The sequence below is a fragment of the Arvicanthis niloticus genome, chromosome 29 (assembly GCF_011762505.2).
Source record: "Arvicanthis niloticus isolate mArvNil1 chromosome 29, mArvNil1.pat.X, whole genome shotgun sequence".
Lineage (NCBI taxonomy): Eukaryota > Metazoa > Chordata > Mammalia > Rodentia > Muridae > Arvicanthis > Arvicanthis niloticus.
Genome location: NC_133437.1, coordinates 23,731,754 through 23,739,837, shown reverse-complemented (window position 1 = coordinate 23,739,837; position 8,084 = coordinate 23,731,754). Strand labels below are relative to the sequence as shown.

General features: G+C 40.7%; 1 long non-coding RNA gene across 1 annotated transcript; it reads left to right on the top strand.

Annotated features, from left to right (window-relative positions):
- Positions 1–4,492: 4,492 nt before the first annotated feature.
- LOC143440451 (uncharacterized) lies at positions 4,493–7,456 on the top strand. Its single transcript, XR_013108140.1, has 2 exons — positions 4,493–4,683; positions 6,855–7,456. It is a non-coding gene; the product is annotated as an uncharacterized LOC143440451 (long non-coding RNA).
- Positions 7,457–8,084: the final 628 nt, after the last annotated feature.

Genomic DNA, 8,084 nt, shown 5'->3' with positions numbered 1-8,084 from the left:
TGGTAGGCTGGTATTCCATCATACAAAACCCTCCCCTGGCATGTTCTTATTTAAATTCACAATACCTCAGTGAGGAGGGTACCGCCTAATTTTCTCCAGCGTGCTCTCTGATATTTACTTTCTCAGTGAGAAAAAACAAAGGCAAGCAAAGTTCTTCTGCCTTGCTGTGAGATCTCAGAGAACATAGGAGGAGCCAGAGATAGACACAGGGCCTGGGTCATCAGGGTCTGATATTGTGAAGCCAAGGTAGAAGATAACACTTATTTTTCCAATCCTCTCTCGTGGGGAGGCTCATGGTGCAGTTTTAGTAGCCAGTGTTGAGATCACATAAGTCCTCTGAGTGGACAGGAAAGAATTGGTCTCTGTGGCTGGTCCCTTCCTCCCTCTGCTTAGTCAGCATCTTTTCCCTGCCAACAGGGAGCAGCTGGGCTTAGTGAGCCGGGACCCAAGCAGATCAATAGCACGGACGTGACGTGTGAAAGAGTCGTTAGCAGAGCACTGATGTTCACTGCACATACATCCAGGGAGCCGTCACCGAGCGAAGGTTAAGCAGAGTCAGTCTAACGGCAGATGATTCATTCTGCTAGAACGTGAACATTTTTCTGCCTCAGTCACTCAATATAGCTTCAGTGAAGGGAAACTCCATATTGTTTTTTGAGTATTTGCAATGATACTTTATGTGTAATGTTTATATAAGTATTAAAAATACTACACACATATAATATATATTATATATATATTATATAATATATATTATATATATTATATAATTATATTATATATAATATAATATAATTATATAATATATATAATATAATATATAATATATATTATTATATATATTATATTATTTATATAATATATATTATATAATATATATAATATATATATTATAATATATATTATAATATATATAATATATATAATATATTATATATATATATATTATACATCATATATACATATATACATATATACATATATACATATATACATATATACATATATATATTATATATATATGTATACATACATATATACATATATACATATATAATATATATATTATATATATATGTATACATACATATATACATATATACATATATGCATATATACATATATATATTATATATATATGTATACATACATATATACATATATACATATATAATATATGCATATATACATATATGCATATATGCATATATACATATATACATATATGCATATACACATCATATATACATATATGCATATATACATCATATATACATATATACATATATACATATATACATATATACATATATACATCATATATACATATATACATATATACATATATACATATATACATATATACATATATACATATATACATATATGCATATATGCATATATGCATATATGCATATATACATATATACATATATATATAAAATAGATGTAGGTGGTCTGTCTACTAGTTACGTCGTGTGCAAAACGACAACTGAACACATTTTTTTGTTCCGCTAGCACATAGTGTAAGGCCGCCAGATGCCGAGTTCTTTGAGATTACCCAGTAGTCACTCAAATGTTCTGCAAAATCAAGTTCCTGCATTTTTGAGAATATTTGCCGCTGTATTTTTCTTAAGTGAAGGCACAGCACTATAGTAATGAAGGGTGGCTTTTAATCTAAGCGCGCTGTGAAGCCTTGCTGATATTCCACCACCGCTCTTGCAGGCACAGTCCTACCTCTGTAGGAGTGAGCAGAAACCTAGGCCATGTTTTCTTCCCCATACTCACCACATATCTTCCCTACATTGTGATGGGAGGCAAGGTTTTTAACTCTGGGTGAAAAAAAGAAAACTCCCCTCTATCCCTTTAAGAGCTGTGAGGTGGAGGCGGTCACACCCAGTGAAATGGAGGAAGAAGATAGATATGTTTATTTTTCCTCATAGTTAAGTTTCCAGGAACGCCTCTCTTCAAAATTATTTCAACCACATGAAATATGACTGAGGTCATGCATGCTAAACTGCTAGCTATATCAAAGGCTAGGGGGCTTGTGTCTCTCACAGGCTCTCACATTTCCTCAAACAGTTCTGCACAGATGCTACACAGACAGAGACATTCCCTCAGATGTCTAGCCACCCAGAGAAAACCCGCCCTGCTTGTCATTTTTCTCACCTACAATCCTACCAGGAGAAAAAGGAATCACACCTTCCTGTTGCCCTAGGCATCCCTAGGCCCTGAAGGGTAATGCCTTAAAGAAATGGAAATCCTTCCAAAGATGACACATAATGATTGATCTGCTACTATTTGCAAAGATGGAATTACCGGGCTAGCACAGGACGAAATGCATTTTGTCTGAATCCTGATAAGCTGGAAGGCTGGAGTTGGGAAGATATCATCCCTTAAAACAAGCCCTCAGATGTGAACTCTTTGCTTACATATTCAAGGAAAAGTGCTGTGCACAGCTAAAATGCTTAGGCATCTGTCTGCTGTGCTGCTGAGGTAAGTGGGCGGAGCAATTGCCACTATGGGCTATTTATTTACGCAATTGCTATCTTTCTGGGACATGGTTGACCAAAGGTGGACTAGGATCTATATTTGTCTTGGTATATTGGCCTTCTGCTGGATTAATTTAGAACAGCTTTTTAAATAAATTATAAAGGCCTCCAGATACCTCTAAACGGTGGATGCGCATATAAATATTTAGGGGCAGTAATAGCATACGTACAATGTGCTTCTAAGTCTCTCACAAATACGCACAAAAGTGCTTGGTACACAATGATGGACTTTTCCAAATAAGACATCATCTCTAAATCACTGCTGTTTATCAACAAAAAGGGCTGTCGCCTAGAGGAGATGATGGGCTCAGAGACTGGGGCTTGGAAAGAACTGGAAAACACTGACTAGTTATTATGCAACAGAAAGACAAGGGAAGCCCTCTCCTTGCACGGTTCACACTCAAGCTGAATCGTTAGAGCTAAATCAGACAAAGTAGAAAACAGCTCAAGCAGGCTCCCCTTGTTGGAGCTGGTGTGTCTTCAAAATCCAGGCAACCCAGAGCCCCCAAACTTTACCCCAATAGTTTCTCTGTGTTCTGTGGATCTGGGTTTGGTGCTTCCTATGGACCATTAATCACGTCAGCCCTAGGAGGGGCAGCTATGGAAGAGCTAGGGCCACCTTAAATTACTGCTAGTGGGCCTCAGGAGGCCTTTGAGAAGTCCAACAGATCCAGTGCTGTGCTGACTCCAAGATAAGATGCCCATCCTCCAACACAGCACTGAATGCATCGTTACCATGATGTGGAAACTGCTAGAAACCTTCCTCAAGGAACGAATCTTGTAAGTCAATATAAAGTCCATACCAATAGCTTCTTTCTTTCAAGTAATCACTAAGGAGTTACTTGACCTGAGTGTGCTGGCATACCTGTATCATCCCAGCACCCTGGGAGGCTGCAGCAGGAGGCTCCCAGGCTCCAGAATGGGACCTTGTCTCAGAACCAAAACAAAGAAACACGGAAAGCAAACAAATAAGGCACTAGAGATACAGTCCAGCAGTTGGGTTACTGCTCTTGGAGAAGACCCAGCATACATATCAGCAGCTCCTAACTGCCTGTAGCTACAGCTCTGAGGGATCTGATGTTTCTGGTTTCTGCAGGCACCCGCGCATACCTACTCTCACATATTCATAATTAAAATAATAGAAACAAAAAATATTTAAAAAAATAGAAACAAAAAATATTATGATAGAAACGAAAAATAATAAAAATAATAGAAACAAAAAATATTAAAAATAAGTAATAAAAATAAAAAATAGTTAAAAAGCAATACGAAAATAGCACACATGGTGGCACATGCCTGCGATTCCATACTTCACGTTTATTGACAAGATTCGTCTATAGAGTGAATTCCAGGCTGGCAGAGGGGTTACATAGTGAGACGCTCTCTCAAGAGAACTAACAAACCAAACACACACAAATAGATTTTTAAAAAAAATAATAATCTGACTGAAAGACATCCATAGTCCATAGTCCTTTAAGTATTTTCTAGGAACCATTCTCCATAGAATTTCTATGGCAGTTAATAGATGACTGCACCTCAGACTAGTTGAAAATCGAGGGGCTGGGAAGGCATCCAGGTTCAAAGGGCAAGAAGCAAGTCATAAAATCCCATAAAAATGTGAAATGTTGTTTAGGTTTATGCATTTTCCTGTAGTCATGTTTTTTTTTTTTAAATCAAGATGATTTATTCATATTATTTCATTGAGCCTAATAGATTCTTTACCCACCGTCACCTTCCCGTGACCTTGGTTTTATGATATGATAACTGTGTCGATTACAGCCTGGTTGGACACAAATCAGCTCTGGGATAGCCTGCTTGACAGTGTGGTGGGAGCCACTGATAAACAGGGACAGCTGAATTATTAGATGCACAGGGATTGGGGCCTCACACTGAAGTGACAGCCTGCAGGGTGGGGGATAATCTTCTCAAGACCCAGCAGGAAGGGACCAGCCTGAGCTTAGAATAAATCAAAGCAAGAATAACACATGATCTGACCTGGCCTTCTCCCAGCTCGACTCTGCTTCCTTCGAAGCCCTGGTCTTAGCAGATCCTTTGTACCATGCAGCACTGACGAGCTGTGTGCCTCACGGGTGCCCACTATCTTGCTCCATCCTCCTGAGAGCCCTGTCAGGTAAGCTGTGAGTCTATACCTTTCAAATGAGAAGTCTGAGAACCAAGTTGAGGTTTATTAACGCTGTGACAAGCAGAATACGGAGTGGGTTTTTTTTTTTTTTTTTTTTTTTTCCTTCCTCGATTTCTTTTTATCCCCAAGGTTAACTGCCTCTGTCTTCAGGCCCACCGCCTTCAACTTTTGGGGGAGCTGGTGTTTGCATTCTTGTGGAGAGAATCCTGACAGCTCACTTGAACTTCAGCTTTGTGCTGTCATCTGGGGGCTGGCCATCTTTGTGAGCATCAGTGTTGGGGGTGTTAGGAAGAGGATATACCTCTCAAGAAATGCATCGTTTCCAGGTTCTGAGTGCGATATTGCTGACAGTCACTGAAATGCAAGGGCATTTGGGAGACCAAGGTCTTAGGGGGCCTCTTTGAAGCCCAAAATGTCTCTCTGAGTTGTTTTCAGATATCAGCCAGCGAATCCATTTCCTGCCACAGCCTGGAACTTTGAGAACCTTTTCTGCGGTGGCTCCTGGTGCCTATTTATAACCCTGTCCAGTTATTGATGAGCTGAAAAGTCTTTTCTTGTCCACTGACAGTCACCTTTTGCTATTTATTTTAAGTACGTATGATATTGTAAGAAACACAATTTCACCTCCACAACACCCAGAAGGAGCAGGAATAAGGCTCTGCCTCTTCCCTGGGAGACTTCTCCTAAAAAAATCATGTAGCAGAAGCAAGGAGAAGCCAACCATGGTTAAAGGATCTGACAGCTGATGTTGAGAGATTCCCTACATAGTTTGCCCCTCTTCCTCAATGCACGAGCTTCCCACCCTGGAGGGCTAAGCAGCTGTAAGCACATCCTGTGCCTCATGGCACCTCCACCCAGGCAGGAAGATGGCCAAGAGTCACTTCCTGAGCTCAACTCTACCCCCTGCCATCATGAAGTGGAGGTGGGTGGGGAGAAAGGTGTTAATCACTACACAGTTCAGAGAGCTGACCTGGAGTCCAGCTGGCCTTCTCTTGCTGGAACCTCTTGTGAGAGACCTAAGGGAGTGATCCAGGAAGCAAAAATCTCCTTTTTAAGGATCAAGACACTATCCCCTGAAGTTAGGCTTCCTGTTAATTGTGCAACAAGAGGGTCGTGTTTCAAGGGGAAGTCGAGATGGAACCCTGCCCACGGTTTATTTTTCTAAGGACAAGCTGAGAGAGCGTGTGAAAACATCTGACTTCTAGGCTAAAAATCAGGTTCAAATTGTATTCAAGAAATGGCAAGGCTTCGTTGGGTGGTAATTAACTTATACTTCGGGTTCTATTTATTTTTAGAATAGAGAATACAGTGACTTGAGTCAAAATTCCATAACGAGCCTGGCCCGGTGGGAGGCAGAGGGATCACAAAGTCAAAGTTTGGGCTTATGAGTGAGCTCAAGACCAGCATGAATCCATAGGGAGAACCTGCAGCAAAATAAAAGGAGAGTGGGGGTGGGGTTCCTCAGTGGAGCCCTTGCCCAGCCTATGCTGTGTGGGCCCAGCGTGTGGCCCCCAGTTTAATACCAGGGCTGGAGGTGGGAGTACATGCCTCCCAAAGAATCCATGGTGAAGCTTCCCATCCTTCCCTTGTCCCACCTACTGTCCTCTTGTGTGTCCTTCGTGACAAGTCAACATTTTTGCGACTTTCTATATCAGCTACAGCACACCATGTCTGGCATTTTGCCTTTTATCATTTCGCAGCATATCTTGGAGATGTTTGGATGCCGATACCTGAAAAGCCTTCTCATTTTGTCATGCAGTATTCCGTTATATCAATGAACTATTGCTCTTTATTTTTTTAATGCTATCTTCTAATGTTGAACAATAACTTCTTGTCTTTGGTTGCATAAATCTGGTCTGAGCACGGAGATTAGTTGAGATTTTTTTCTTTTTTAATTACTCGAGGTAGATTCTCTATCCACAGTACTTTAGTAAATACTTCAGTTTGAATGAGAAATGTCCCCCATCGTCTGGGGTATTTAAGGCTTTGTCCCAATTAGTGGTACTGTGTGAGTAGATTGAGGGGGTGTGGTCTCAGTAAAGGAAGTGTGTCATTAGGGTGGGTATGATGACCAAGTTTTGATTCTCAACTTGACTACATCTAGAGTTAACTAACACCCAAGTGTCTGGGCTTAATTGTGAGGACTTTTTCTTGATCAGCTCATCTGAGGTTAGAAGACCCACCCCAAGTGTGGGCCGTGCCTTCTGGAGGCAGCCACTGAAAAGGGCTGGCGTGGAAGAGGGAAGCTTTTACCTTCTGCCTGCTTGATTTCCTTCTCATTGGTGAGTTCATCTATGCTGTTTCTGAGGCATGCTTTCTCTGGAGTTAGAAGCTATTTCTTGAGGACTCCATCATGGAGTGAAAACTGGTAACTGTCTAGATCTTCCCTGGAACTCCCACACTTGGTCAGGACTGCTGAGACATCTAAGCTCATAAACTAAACAACCACTGTGGATCCTTGACCTTTCCAGCAGGAGACAGATACTGGTGGACTACTCAGACCTCAGCCTATCAGCTACTCCAGCCTGTCAGCTACTCCAGCCTGTCAGCTACTCCAATACATTCTGTCAGTTCAGTTCCTTTAAAGAATGCTCACTAACACGCTGTGCTTTGAGAGTTTAGAGATGCCACCATTTCTGTTTTGAGGTGTGACTTCTCAGCTCTCAGCTCTCACCACTGTGTCTGCTGCTGTGCTGTCTGTCCCTACCAATATGGACCCTAATCTGGCACCATAAGGCCAAATAAACTCTTTCTTCCATAACTGTCTTAGTCATTATGTTTGTTTGTTACCATCGAAATAGAAAAGTGGCTAATATACTTGGAGACAGGTTCCAGCAGATTCTTTTTGAACCATGATACTGTCATCTGAGAACTGGGTCTCCAGAATCTTGCACCCACACAAGCCACTTGGAAGTTGCTAAAAAGAATTCAATCACTTTACAGAATTTTTTAAACGCGTGTAAACTTTAATAATTAGCATTTTAGTACAGCTTAAACGTGTATCTGTGTACTTAAATGGGATTGTGCTGGCATTGTTTTTAAAGCAAATGAGCAAATACATTAAAACAGAAAACACACTGTCATTGCTCTGTGCTGCCACTGAATTTCCCTGGCTATAGTTCCCTTTGCCTTATACACAATGCACTAGAAAATGATTAAATGCCTCTAACTCGGAGTGTTGGCGATTAACCTTAAAGAACATTCAAGCTATATTTAATTCTAATCCTCAAATCCGTTCTCCCCATTTTTGGAACTACATTATTCATATCATTGTCATAATGACATCTATTTTTGATAGCGCTCAGGACTGAGTTCCATCAGCCGTACTGTTAGAGGAGAGGCTCTTGGAGCATGCGCTTTAGTGAGTAAAGAAGAGGCTTGAATGTAGC